The sequence below is a fragment of the Paramormyrops kingsleyae genome, unplaced genomic scaffold (assembly GCF_048594095.1).
Source record: "Paramormyrops kingsleyae isolate MSU_618 unplaced genomic scaffold, PKINGS_0.4 ups39, whole genome shotgun sequence".
NCBI classification, from domain to species: Eukaryota; Metazoa; Chordata; class Actinopteri; order Osteoglossiformes; family Mormyridae; genus Paramormyrops; species Paramormyrops kingsleyae.
Window position 1 is genome coordinate 191,548 of NW_027325977.1, and position 14,471 is coordinate 206,018.

The 14,471-nt window shown below is 47.0% G+C and overlaps 1 protein-coding gene and 1 pseudogene across 1 annotated transcript in view; one reads left to right on the top strand and one right to left on the bottom strand.

Moving 5' to 3' along the window:
- The window catches only part of LOC140586324 (protein NLRC3-like), a 62,578-nt gene that overhangs the window by 13,087 nt on the left and 35,020 nt on the right, over positions 1–14,471 (bottom strand). The window lies entirely within an intron of this gene.
- On the top strand, positions 3,660–13,427 carry LOC140586318 (E3 ubiquitin/ISG15 ligase TRIM25-like; annotated as a pseudogene).

Sequence of the window (14,471 nt, forward strand, 5' to 3'; positions counted from 1 at the left end):
AGGGAAGGCATCACAGGCAGAAGGGCGTACAGGGAAGGCATAACAGGCAGAAGGGCGTACAGGGAAGGCATCACAGGCAGAAGGGCGTACAGGGAAGGCATCACAGGCAGAAGGGCGTACAGGGAAGGCATCACAGGCAGAACGGCATACAGGGAAGGCATCACAGGCACAAGGGCATACAGGGAAGGCATCACAGGAAGAAGGGCATACAGGGAAGGCATCACAGACAGAAGGGCGTACAGGGAAGGCATCACAGGCACAAGGGCGTACAGGGAAGGCATCACAGACAGAAGGGCGTACAGGGAAGGCATAACAGGCAGAAGGGCGTACAGGGAAGGCATCACAGGCAGAAGGGCGTACAGGGAAGGCATCACAGGCAGAACGGCATTCAGGAAAGGCATCACAGGCAGAAGGGCGTACAGGGAAGGCATCACAGGAAGAAGGGCATACAGGGAAGGCATCACAGGAAGAAGGGCATACAGGGAAGGCATCACAGGCAGAACGGCATTCAGGAAAGGCATCACAGGCACAAGGGCGTACAGGGAAGGCATCACAGGAAGAAGGGCATACAGGGAAGGCATCACAGGCAGAACGGCATTCAGGAAAGGCATCACAGGCAGAAGGGCGTACAGGGAAGGCATCACAGGAAGAAGGGCATACAGGGAAGGCATCACAGACAGAAGGGCGTACAGGGAAGGCATCACAGGAAGAAGGGCGTACAGGGAAGGCATCACAGACAGAAGGGCGTACAGGGAAGGCATAACAGGCAGAAGGGCGTACAGGGAAGGCATCACAGGCAGAAGGGCGTACAGGGAAGGCATCACAGGCAGAAGGGCGTACAGGGAAGGCATCACAGGCAGAAGGGCGTACAGGGAAGGCATCACAGGCAGAAGGGCGTACAGGGAAGGCATCACAGGCAGAACGGCGTACAGGGAAGGCATCACAGGCAGAACAGCATACAGGGAAGGCATCACAGGCAGAAGGACGTACAGGGAAGGCATCACAGGCTGGAAGGGGGTCACAGGTAGTAGAGACGTCGCAGGCAGTGGGGTAGGCAGGATATCTTGAAAATTTCATTGACGCAGTGACTGACTACTCGGGAAACAGTATGCTACATAAAGTGCAATTAAAAAAACAAATCACAAACGGTCTATTCCAAATAATTTCCAAGTAACATAAATATAGAACCATACCTACCAAAGAACCCACAAACTTCTTAAATCCGAAATCTTAAATAATGAGACAACATTCACTGCTTCTGCCTACTGAAAAACTGTTTATCCAGCACGTTAGTTTCCAGGGGGTGTCTGCTGCATTAGGCCCCTCCTATGCAGGCAAACAATAACTAAAGGAGGACGGTGATTGGATGGAGGTCCATTGGAAGTCCAGGGGGTGTCTGCTGCATTAGGCCCCTCCTATGCAGGCGACTAATAACTAAAGGAGGACGGTGATTGGATGGCGGTCCATTGGAAGTCCAGGGGGTGTCTGCTGCATTAGGCCCCTCCTATGCTGGCGAACAATAACTAAAGGAGGACGGTGATTGGATGGAGGTTCATTGGAAGTCCAGGGGGTGTCTGCTGCATTAGGCCCCTCCTATGCAGGCGAACAATAACTAAAGGAGGACGGTGATTGGATGGAGGTCCATTGGAAGTCCAGGGGGTTTCCTACATAGAGGTTCCTGTAGTCAGAAGAGGGCGTCTGCTAATAATAATTAAAAAAACTAAATATGTGATACCTTACAGTCCATTACATTTATTTATTATTGTCTTTTTTTAATGCTTTCTTTTGTCTTACAACGGGCGTCAATGGAAAAGGCTTAATGTGAGATAAAGTGCATATTCCTAATATTTTGGATTTGAAAGAAAAGTTTTTATGACCAAATATCTCTGTGAGAAATTTGGTGATTATTGGTCGCTGTTACATTAAACCATATTAAGCCTTTTCCTTATAATGGGCATCAAAGGAGAGGAAACGCTTAACTTAAGATAAAGTACATATTCCTAGCATTTTGGTTTTAGTTTTTTGTCAGGTTAAAGTCTTTATGACCAGATATGTCTCTGGGAAATTTGGTGATTATTGGTCACTGTGTTGGTACATTAAACCATATTAAGCTTTTTCACATTAAGCGTTTTAGAATGAGACAGCAATACAGATATAAATAATAAAACTAAAACCATTAAAAAAAAAAATATATTAAAGAATATTGTTTGTATACTTCAACTTTTGGTTCTTTATGCGTTTTTTTGTTTTGTTTTTATATCGTTAACATGTAATGGTATTTCATCATTAATTATGGGTTAGAGTCCCAGGCAAATTACAAATCTCCCTTTTGGGTCCCCAGGCAAAAAGGTTTGGGAAACCCTGGTTTAGAGTTCAGTCTACTGGTTTGAGTGTGGATTAAGAACCGAGTGTTTTTTTTTAAATTATTTTCTTTTCGATTATGTTTATGGTTATAAATGTTCATTAAAATTATTACAAATACTTAAATGTAATATTGGTTTATGGTTTTCATAAACGCATTATTGAATAACACATAGGCCTATTAACAGTTTAATATTCAAAAATTAGAAGTGAAGTAAAAACAAAAACTGGATTGTTACAACTATTTCCACTGTTATTCAAATACAAACACAAATAATTTTGCTGCCTTAGCAAATACAGATGCAAATACAATTATTGGGCTCTGTGCACGTCCTTATTTGGTAGCGCAGGCTAAATGCATGCAGGCCTACATGGAAAGGACAAGTTATATGTAAAATACCACGACACAATGCGATCAAATCCCAGCCCAAATAAGTGAAATATGTACAGGTACAGAAACACAGTGAAATATGCAGCATTCACTGGAATACCTACAGTGCAGTGAAGTCCAGCACTCATATGGAGGGCAGCAGCACACAGTGCAGCTCCTCCAGGACATGCTGTGTTATTTCTTTGCATGTTACTGAAGATTTAATGTCCAGATGATTTATTGTCCAAATGCGCACCGTGACCCAAAAGCTTCATGGCTGTAGGACAGATTCCATACAAACTGCACCTCCTGTCTCGACTTATTATTATTGGCTGCAACAAGTAAATGAGAAACAGCGCCTCCAGGTGACGGGAGAGTGTACTGCTTGCAGGTGCACACAGGTGGTGCCTTCCTGAAACCATGTGCACTGTCAGACAGCACTGTGACTTGGTAGGTGGCGCTGTAGCCACACCTGGAGGCTTGTGGGTCTGGTTCCCACTCCTGGTTCTGCATGTACAGCTTCCATGTTCTCCCCGTGTTCCTGTGAGTTTCCTCAGGTTTCCTCCCACAGTCCAAGAACATGCAGTTTGGTGAATTAGTATCTAAATTGTCCTCAGCATGTGAATGAGTGTTTGCCCAGTGATGGACTGGCATCCCGTCCAGGGTGTCCCTGCCTTGTGCCCTGTGCTTCCTATACTGTGCTGTCCCATAACTGTATACTTCATAAGGAGATTATTGAAATTTGTTGGATATTTTATCCAGTATTTTATCATTCTTTTTCTGGGCTTAACTGAAGCTGGTCTTGCTACTTTAGGTGTGTAGTTGATATTTTAACTTAGTAGTATCTAAAATAAATTTACATAGTTACATCCTGGAAAGCTTTCTGGAGGAAAATTAATAGTCATTCTAAACCTGGTCACCTGACTCTCCTTCCTAAGACACGAAGGTGGAGTTTGATCTAACTGCTCTTCTCAGTCTGGCCTCAGTCTAAAACCACACCTACTGCAGCCTGAGAAGCAGGAAGCTCCTCCCACTCTCACACACAGAAAACTGAGAGAAAACTAAACTGAATCCTATCAGTGTTCGTGGTAAAATGGCAGAAGCCAGTATTACAGGGAATCAGAACCAGTTATGCTGTTCGATCTGTCTGGTACTACTGAAAGATCCAGTGACTATTCCCTGTAGACACAGTTACTGTATGAGATGCATTAAGAGCTACTGGGATCAGGATGATCATCTTGAAGTTTACAGCTGCCCCCAGTGCAGAGAGACCTTCACACCCAGACCTGTTCTGGGCAGAAACACCATCCTGGCTGAAGTGGTGGAGAAACTGAAGCAGACTGGACTACAAGCAGCTACTCCTGCTGACCATTATGCTGGACCTGGAGATGTGGAGTGTGATTTCTGTACTGGGAGAAAATGCAGAGCAGTCAAGTTCTGCCTGGTGTGTCTGGCCTCTTACTGTGAAACTCACCTCCAGCCTCACTATGAGTCTTCAGCTTTTCAGAAGCACAAGCTGGCTGATCCTACTGGACATCTGCCCGACAAGGTCTGTTCCCTCCATGACAAACCCCTGGAGAGCTACTGCCATACCGACCAGCAGTGCATCTGTTATTCCTGTAAGACGTTTGAACACAGAGACCATGATACAATCACAGCTGCTGCAGAAAGAGCGGAGATGTAGGTCAGGCCAGAAACTCTCTAATATAAATTATGAATTTTATTAAGTTATAACTTTTTTGTCTTAACTCGTGAGCATTTCTGCTTTAAAGATGCAGAGATCAAGTCTGGTTTGGTAAAGAAATGTGTTACTGAATATATCCTATAACTGATTAAAGAGAAATTTTAGCACCTTAACTTATATCAGAGTCTGCGTTCTAACTGAGGCAAACCTGGGTCATGATGTTACTATAAAGTATAAAAAGTTCAAATTTTCTACCAAAAACTCCATCAAACAGTGAATCCTGTGGCTACAGTTGAATGCATGCAGCAAGCAAACAGGGTGAAGAGGATCACTTATTATCTGGCTGAGCATCTGAATGGCTGAGATGTGTGAGATAAGAGGTTTTAAATATGATGCGATTGTTAGCGTCAAACATGGTGCTTCCAGCATCTCAGAAATCGCCACCATCCTGGGATTTTCACACACTACAGTGTGTAGAGTTTACTGAGGATGGTGCAGTAAACATAAAACAGCAAGACTGTGGCAGGTCTGTGAGAGAAGACACCTTGTTAATGAGAGAGGGCAGAGGAGAATCTCCTAACCATTTATCCCAGTCAGGGTCATGGGGACCTGGAGCCTTTCTCAGGCAGCATAGGGAACAAGGCTGGGGTCCATCCTGCAGTGGATGATTAAAGAATATGATCACCTTCAATAAAACAAACTCATTTCATCATCTTTTTGCTACATGTAGAAAGATATGGGTGAAACACAGATGGAATTTCAGCAGAGAATTGAAGTGAAAGAGAAGGAGCTGCAGGAGCTGAGAGAGGCTGTGGACTTAATCACAGTGAGTATGAACCTGAAGAGAAGATAACAGCTTGTAAGAACTATTTCAGGCGTGAATTGAGGTTCTTCCACAGATGGGTGACTTGAGTTGTTTATGGTAAATTAAATTCACTGTGAGTTATAATGAGTCAGGGATTTCCCACAGGGGAGGGTCAAAGGCACTGAACAGGGGGGTTAATCTAAACGAAAGGTCTTTCTTAAATGGTCTTTAAATAATATTCTTTCTAACAAATGACAAAGTTTCATACTCCAGTATGCGGGAGAACATTTTAAAACAAATTTGAGGAAGCACTTCTTTACACACTCCTCCTTGGATTGCCACCTTATCGTGGTGGAGGGGTTTGCGTGCCTCCCTGAACCTGGGGGCTAGGTTGTCGGGGGCAATAGCCCCTGGTAGGGTCTCCCAAGGCAAAAAGGTCCCAGGGGAGGGGCCAGACAAAGAGCAATCCAAAAGAACCCTATGAAAAAGTTACAAATCAAAGTCCCGTTTCCCTCGCCCGGACTAGGGTCACCGGGGCCCCACCCTGGAGCCAGGCCTGGGGGAGGGGCCCGTTGGCGAGCGCCTGGTGGCCGGGCCTTGGCCCGTGGGGCCCGGCCGGGCACAGCCCGAAAGAGGCACGCGGGACTGTCCCCAGGTGGGCCCACCACCCGCAAGGGGAATGTCAGGGGTTCGGTGCATTGTGGATTGGGTGGCGGCCAAGGGAGGCCCTGGTGGTCCGATCCCCGGCTGACAAAACTGGCTTTCGGGACATGGAATGTCACCTCTCTGGTGGGGAAGGAGCCTGAGCTTGTGCGTGAGGTTGAGAGGTATCGACTAGATATAGTCGGGCTCACTTCAACACATAGCTTGGGTTCTGGAACCAATCTCCTGGAGAGGGGCTGGACGCTCTTTTACTCTGGAGTTGCGGCGGGTGAGCGACGCCGGGCTGGGGTAGGGCTATTGGTGGCCCCACAGCTCGGTGCATTAACATCGGAGTTTACCCCGCTGAACGAGAGGGCTGTTTCCCTGCGCCTTCGGGTCGGGGATAGGTCTCCGACTGTCATCTGCGCTTATGCGCCGAATGTCAGTTCGGAGTACCCGGCCTTCTTGGATTCCCTTAGCGCTATGCTATTTGGCGTGCCGCGGGGGGATTCCATCGTTTTGCTGGGGGACTTCAACGCTCACGTGGGCAATGACAGTGTGACCTGGAAGGGGGTGATTGGGAGGAACGGCCTCCCTGATCTGAATCTGAGTGGTGTTCAGTTATTGGACTTCTGTGCAATGCATGGTTTGTCCATAACGAACACCATGTTCGAGCATAAGGGTGTCCATAAGTGGACATGGTACGAACATGCCCGGGGCTACAGGTCGATGATCGATTTTATAATCGTATCAACTGATCTGCGGCCCTCTGTCTTGGACACTCGGGTAAAGAGAGGGGCAGAGCTGTCAACTGATCACCACCTGGTGATGAGTTGGCTCAGGTGGCGGGGGAGGAAGCCGGTCAGACCTGGTAGGCCCAAGCGTATAGTGAGGGTCTGCTGGGAACGTCTGGCAGAGGCTCCTGTTCACTGGAGCTTTAACTCGTGCCTCCGGCAGAATTCCAACTGCATGCTGGGGGAGGTAGGGGACATTGAGTCCGAATGGACACTGTTCCGGACCTCCATTGTGGAAGCGGCCGTACGGAGCTGTGGCTGCAGGGTGGTCGGTGCCAGTCGTGGCGGTAACCCCCGTACCCGATGGTGGACACCAGAGGTGAGGGGGGCCGTGAAGCTGAAAAAGGAGGCTTACCGGGAATTATTAGCCCGGGGGTCTCCGGAGGCAGCTGACGGGTACCGGCGGGCCAGGCGGAACGCGGCTCGGGCGGTCACAGAAGCAAAAACCCGGGCGTGGGAGGAGTTCGGTGAGGCCATGGAAAGTGACTTTCGGTCGGCCTCAAAAAGGTTCTGGCAAACCATACGGAGTATCAGGAGGGGGAAGCAGCTCCTGGTTCCTACTATTTATAGTGGGGGGGGTGGGCTGTTGACCTCATCTGGGGACATCATCCGGAGGTGGAAGGAATACTTTGAGGACCTCCTCAACCCTGCCTCCGATACATCTACGCATACTGCCTTTGAGACATCTGAGGGCGTAGAGCCCGAGGGTGCTGGGGGGGGCTTGCCCATCACTGAGGCTGAAGTGGCCGCGGTGGTTAAACAACTCCGTGGTGGCCGGGCCCCGGGGGTGGACGAGATCCGCCCGGAGTACCTGAAGGCTCTAGATGTTGTGGGGCTGTCGTGGCTGACACGCCTTCTGAACAGTGCGTGGAGGTCAGGGACAGTGCCGCTGGATTGGCAGACCGGGGTGGTGGTCCCCTTATTTAAGAAAGGGGACCCGGAGGGTGTGTTCCAACTACAGGGGGATCACACTTCTCAGCCTCCCTGGGAAGGTCTATTCCAGGGTACTGGAGAGGAGGGTGAGATCGATAGTCGAATCTCGGATTCAGGAGGAACAATGCGGTTTTCGTCCTGGTCGTGGAACACTGGACCAGCTTTAGACCCTTGCAGGGGTACTGGAGGGGGCCTGGGAGTTTGCCTATCCAGTCTACATGTGTTTTGTGGATTTGGAAAAGGCTTACGACCGGGTTCCCCGAGGTGCTCTGTGGGGGGTGCTTCGCGAGTATGGGGTCCGGGGTCCACTGTTGTGGGCGATCCGGTCCCTGTACGAACGGAGCAGAAGCTTGGTCCGCATTGCCGGCAATAAGTCGGACGTGTTCCAGGTGCGTGTTGGGCTCCGCCAGGGCTGCCCTTTGTCATCGGTCCTGTTTATCATATTTATGGACAGGATTTCTAGGCGCAGCCAAGGCGTTGAGGGTGTCCAGTTTGGTGACCTCAGGATTGCCTCGCTGCTTTTTGCAGACGATGTCGTCCTGTTGGCTTCATCTGCTGGGGATCTCCAGCAGGCTCTGGGGCGGTTCGCAGCCGAGTGCGAAGCGGCAGGGATGAGGATTAGCACCTCCAAGTCCGAGACCATGGTTCTCAGCCGGAAACGGGTGGTTTGCCCTCTTCGGGTTGGGGAAGACGTACTGCCTCAAGTGGAGGAGTTTAAGTATCTCGGGGTATTGTTCACGAGTGAGGGTAGGCGGGATCGGGAGTTGGATAGACGGATCGGAGCGGCGTCTGCAGTTCTGCAGGCGCTTAACCGGTCCGTCGTGGCTAAGAAAGAACTGAGCCAAAAAGCCAAACTCTCGATCTATTGGTCCATCTTTGTCCCTACCCTCACCTATGGTCATGAGCTATGGGTAATGACCGAAAGAACGAGATCATGAATACAAGCGGCCGAAATGAGGTTTCTCCGCAGGGTGTCTGGGCTCTCCCTTAGGGATAGGGTGAGAAGTTCGGATATCCGGGAGGGCCTCGGAGTAGAACCGCTGCTTCTTCACGTCGAAAGGAGCCAGTTGAGGTGGTTTGGACATCTGGTGCGGATGCCTCCTGGGCGGCTACCCGGAGAGGTTTTCCGTGCCTGTCCTACAGGGAGGAGGCCCCGAGGCAGGCCCAGGACTCGCTGGAGGGATTATATCTCTCGGCTGGCCTGGGAACGCCTCGGTGTCCCCCCCGAGGAGCTGGTGGGGTTAGCTGGGGAGAGGGAGGCCTGGGTGCCTCTACTGAAGTTGCTACCCCCGCGACCCGAACCCCGGACAAGCGGAAGATGATGGATGGATGGATGGATGGACTTCTTTACACAGCGTGTAGTTAGAGTATGGAATAGTCTTCCTGCTAGTGTAGTGGAAGCTAAAACCATGGGTTCCTTTAAATCAGAGCTAGATAAGATTTTAACAACTCTGAGCTATTAGTTAAGTTCTCCCCAAACGAGCTTGATGGGCCGAATGGCCTCCTCTCGTTTGTAAATTTCTTATGTTCTTATGTTCTTATGTTCAGTGTAACAGATATCAACCCCAAAAAGTCACCTATTAAGCTCACACCCAATGGTGACAACCAACCTGCACCATACAGCCACCAGTCTCTGCCAAATCCCTGCAGCTGACAGTGTATGAGCTTAATGGGTGATCATGTACAAAATGATTTACACAGGTTTGCTTCTTTGTTTTATTCAGTAACAACTTTCACAAAAATCAGAATAGGCCTATTTCTTAAACTGCAAATTGTGCAATTGCTGCCAAATTAAATACAATAAAGAAATCAGTCATTAAAATATCATTGTATTCCCCAACTAACCATTTGTAGTCAGAAAGTACAAGTCAGTCTCCAGTACAAAATATACGATGGAGCACAGATAGAACTTTTAAGCGTAATTAACCAAATGTCAAGGTCAGCACCTGTTTTGTCCCAGTCTTGCATCTTCTCTCCGTTTGGCCAGCAGGTGTCATCCTGGCCATCCTGTCTTCCCCCGTTGTCCTAGTCTGTAGTGTTTCCCCTGTTCCCAGTTGACCCCATGGCTCAATGAGCTGAGCATGTTAACCCCTCTGTTGTGTGTTAGAATCCCACCTCCTCTGTTGTTGTATTTTGTTTCATTTGTATGACTTTTTTAGTTCCTGCGTCTTGTGATTTGTATGTGGTTTCATGCTTGGTGCCCCTGCTTGTGTTTTTACCTGTCTGTTATTCCTCTAGTGTAGATTCTGTTTCCTTGTTTCTGTCAGTGTCTTAGTTTTCCCCTCCCACTCCCTGAGTTAATTATTAGTTCCCCCTGTTGCCTGTTCTTCTGCCTGCCCTTGTGTGTTTTCCTGATTGCTCGTTATCCTGCACCCTCCCTGAGTGCTTCATTGTATTTTGTTGGATGTCAGTGATGTTTGATGTAGTCGCTATTGATGTATGTTACTGAGGTTTGAATGTTGTGTGATTTATTGCCTGCCTGCCTGCCCTTTGTTTCCCTGCCCCATTTGTAGTTAGTCTTTGTTTATCCCCTGTTTAGTTTTGACCCTGCGCGGTCCATTTATTTTGTAGTGTTTTTTGTGTGTTCGATGTTGTTTAATAAACCCCCGTGTTCCTGTGAGTCTCTAGTGGGTCGTCCATATTCCCTTCCTGCCTGCACCATGCCTCACCCTCGCTCCAATTCCGCCCGGTGCTGTGACAGCAAAATTTAGAAAGAATGCAAGTCTGAAGACATCTAGTTTGTATAAATCTTATTGTGTTCAGCATTAGCTTTACATACATTGCACTCTGCAGTTTTGCATTTTTCTTCCTTCAGCGTAAAGTACAGCCCCAATGCATCCTCGAGGCTTAGGGGCAGAATATCACCCCTAACTGTATTACAGTCTGCTAGCCAGAACTATAACATAAAAAAGTCTGTTTATTACCAATTTGTAAACAAACTGCCCTGTACACTTTCCATGTCAAAATAATTGGTCCTGTCAAGACCTTTATATATACTGTATGTAGGAATTATTAGCTCAGGTAATTTTTTATATCTCCACCAATATGTTTGAAATGAATTAAAGTTTAATTAGTTATTATTTAATGCTGATTATTAACCAATCGTTATGCCGAAGGGTCGGATCCTCCAAACTCAATTGCGGTATCCCTGTGAGTCTGTTAATGTGAGACTTAAATGGGATTCACTAATTACCTGTATCGCTTAGTAACCTGAGTTAGAAGGCTCGTCCAGCGAGCTGCATCACCAGGTAATGTAAACGATTGGTAGCGAAGCTCCCCTCAGGCGAGTTTGAGGTTCAGAGCGTGTAGCAAGATCGCACAGAGGCAGGGACTTTATTGTGAGACACTCAATGACGGAGGCTAAAGTTGTGTAAAAGACATGCATTTATTCCTAGCTAACACTACAACTAACATAAGACAGACATTACACCTAACACAAACAACAAACACGAAATAACGGAATAAAACAAACGATGTAATTATGAAAATGCAATGACCGGATTTAAATGAGTAACCTTAAATGGGAAAAACTGTTCTTCAAAGCAAGCACAGTTTGTGGAACACAACCGTAAAGTCTTATAGCAGGTTAGCAGAACAGCTTAAGTTGTTAGAATGAAAGGAAGTTGGTTTACTTGGTTGAAGAGTGGGGGGGGGGGGGTCTTGGCAGTTGATGGCAGAGCTGTTCAGCTGATGGCATTCAGGAAGGCGCGGCGTTTGGAGCAGTGGAGTGGAGCCCCTTTGGATTCTCTCTCCTGGTGAAGCTTTGTCTTGGGTGCTGTTCTCTGTTCAGCTGGGCCTTCACCAGAGGGTTTCTTGTGGGCTTCTCTTCTCCCGGGCTGATGGTCTTTCCTCGGGCTGATGGTTGTTCTCTGCCCACCTTTGTTCTGAGGTCCAGGTTTTTATGGTCTAAAGTTCATGAATAGGGATGACCAGGAATTCGACTCCTGGCCCAATGGCTGGCCATCCATTTGGCGGGCTTTTGGAAGGGGGTCTGTATCAGTCCTTTTGGGACTGATTCTCCCTTTACTGATCATTTTCATTAAGCTGTTATAACTTTTGATACATCCACTTTTATGGTAATCACTGACCAGATTTGGAATCAGGAGTGACTAACAATCAGTTTGACACCAAACATGCCATACCAGCTTCACAGGTACATACCTCATACCATCTGTATTAATTGATTAATTGAAGTGACTGATTCACATCAGTATAGGATACAGGTGTTTTGGGTTGCACCTCAACAGATGTTACACTTTGTGCAGATATTACATCAAATATTCATATTATAAACAGCACATCTTATCCATAGATAGGCGTGACCGTTAGTTTGTAGTAATATCAATATAAGTTGCACATCTGGAAACAACATATTTTGTTTGGTGTGGCTTATGCCAATTGATCTTCTCCAGAATGGATAAGATACACCTTAATTCAGTTCTTTTAACATAGCATGTTAGAACAAAGAAACTTGGTGACGGTCCACCAAGATCAGATAAGGACCACAAAGGAATGTTGGAAGAGAAGGGGGGGTTTTAACAAAGAAGACTCAAAGAAGAAAGTTAGGACACATTGGTTACACTAATTTTCCAGATTCTTCTGGTATACCATGAGAACATATATACAATGGTTGCTATACCTATCGATTTATTTAAATTTATATGTGTTCAAGTGCAAAGGGGTAAAATAGGTGATACTCCGTGAACATGGTTATAAGGATGGCACACAAAACACTAAGATTGTCTAAGGACACATACAAACATAACCTATCTGTATATTGAGACTTGTAGTCGTGAGTAAATCAATATACAGGGTATACAAAAGCCAAACTTAAATGAAACTTCCTTTTGGGTGTTCGTCTGTTGGGTGAGTGATATGTAAGGCAGAGTGTATGGGGAGGGGGTTGTGTGCCAAGTCGAGGGACCCCTGTCCGTGAAGTCCACTCTGGTTGTCTGTAGGTCCCTAAATCTTTGGGCAATAAAAGTTGGAGTGCTGGCCTCCCTTGATATCTGTGTGTGTGTGTTTGTGTGTGTAACCCCCCTTTGGTGCCTCTCGTACCAGGCTCGGCCTTGTCTCAGGCCACCTGGAATTTAGGCCCTGTGATATGTGCATGTGTGATCCTACATGTATAAATTGTGCCACTGTATGTAGAAGTTACTATTGTACTCATTATTAAAAATGCAAAAGGTGCACAGCATACCCAAGGCAAGACTTTTAATATTAAAGATATAGTGTACACTTACTCAAACAAATATTATGAATTGGTAATATTTATATCCAGCTGTTGGGTTTTTGTACCACTAACTTTTCCAGCCTCTTATTGCCCCCCTCCCAACTTTTTTGAGACGTGTTTCTGTCATGAAATTCAAAATGAGCCAATATTTTTCATGAAATTGCAAAATGTCTCACTCACAGTTTGCATATTGATCAAAGAGGTCGACTGAAGATGCCAAATTCTCTGCCCTTCACCTCTCCCTATCTCACCTGGAGAAGAGAGACACTTATGTTAGAATGCTGTTCATGGACTTCAGCTCAGCATTCGACACCATCATCCCCCAAAGGCTCAGCAGGAAACTGAACGAGCTGGGACTGAGCACCTCTCTGTGTAACTGGATCCTGGACATTCTGTCAGAGAGGCCTCAGTCCGTCCGTATCGGCGACAAAATGTCCAGCACCATCAGACTGAGCACAGGAATTCACATCTCAGACGACCTCACCTGGACCACCAACACCACCTCCATCACCAAAAAGGCTCAGCAGTGTCTCCACTTCCTGAGACGATTGAAGCGGGCCAACCTCCCTCCTCCCATCCTCTCCGTGTTTACAGAGGCAGCATAGAGAGCGTCCTGACCAGCTGCATTTCCGTCTGGTTGGGCAGTGCCAGTGCTGCTGACCAGAAGAGCCTGCAGCGGATCGTTAAAGCCGCTGGTAACATCATCGGGGCGTCTCTCCCCTCACTGCAGGAGATCTTCCACAAGCGCTGCATCAGAACGGCCTCCCGCATCGTGCTGGACTCCTCCCCACCCACACGGACTCTCTGCACTACTCCCATCTGGCAGACGCTAACGCAGCATCAAAGCCCGATCGACCAGACTGCGAGAGCAGTGCTGCCTGCCCTCCCACCCCCACCCACACACACACCTGAACTGTGAACCGTGACTTTACTGTGACTTTACACATCTGCACTTTACACATCACTGTTTAAAATGCACATGCTGCTACATGCACAAAAACAACTGTGCAAAACTGCATTTAAAAAAAAATACTGTCCTTGTATCATGTTGAACTGCTACTAATCATTTGTACACATTTGCACACAAAATTACATTTCCAGTATTGAAATATGTTTCTCTGCTGTTGCAATACTTGCACATATTCTGAATACCTCCTTAACTAATTGCACAATTTCCACGCTAGCTTAGAGTTTATATTTATATTTATAGTTTATATATTTATTCTCTGTGCCTATTTGTACTTTGTAAGAACTGGAGCTACGTCTTCTCGTTTCACTGTATACATGTATATAGCCGAGATGACAATAAAGTTCACTTTGACTTTGACTTAATATAAGTCAAATGACAATGACTTTAGTGCATCGGTATGTGTTGACTGCACATTGCAGCGAATTGTTAGCCTGCTGGTCTGCTGGAATATCATTGCTGTACTCATGGACCAGTTACAACAGTCTGCGCACACAGACAAACGTAATATGTGTGTAGAAGTCTGTGCACAGTATGAAATAGACTTAAAACCAAACCATCTCTTCTCCTCCATCAGACTACTGTCGGCTCGTTCTGGACCCCAACACAGCAAACAGACACCTCCAACTGTCTAAGGGCAACAGAGTGGTGACATGGAAGAGAGAGACAGAGTCATATCCTG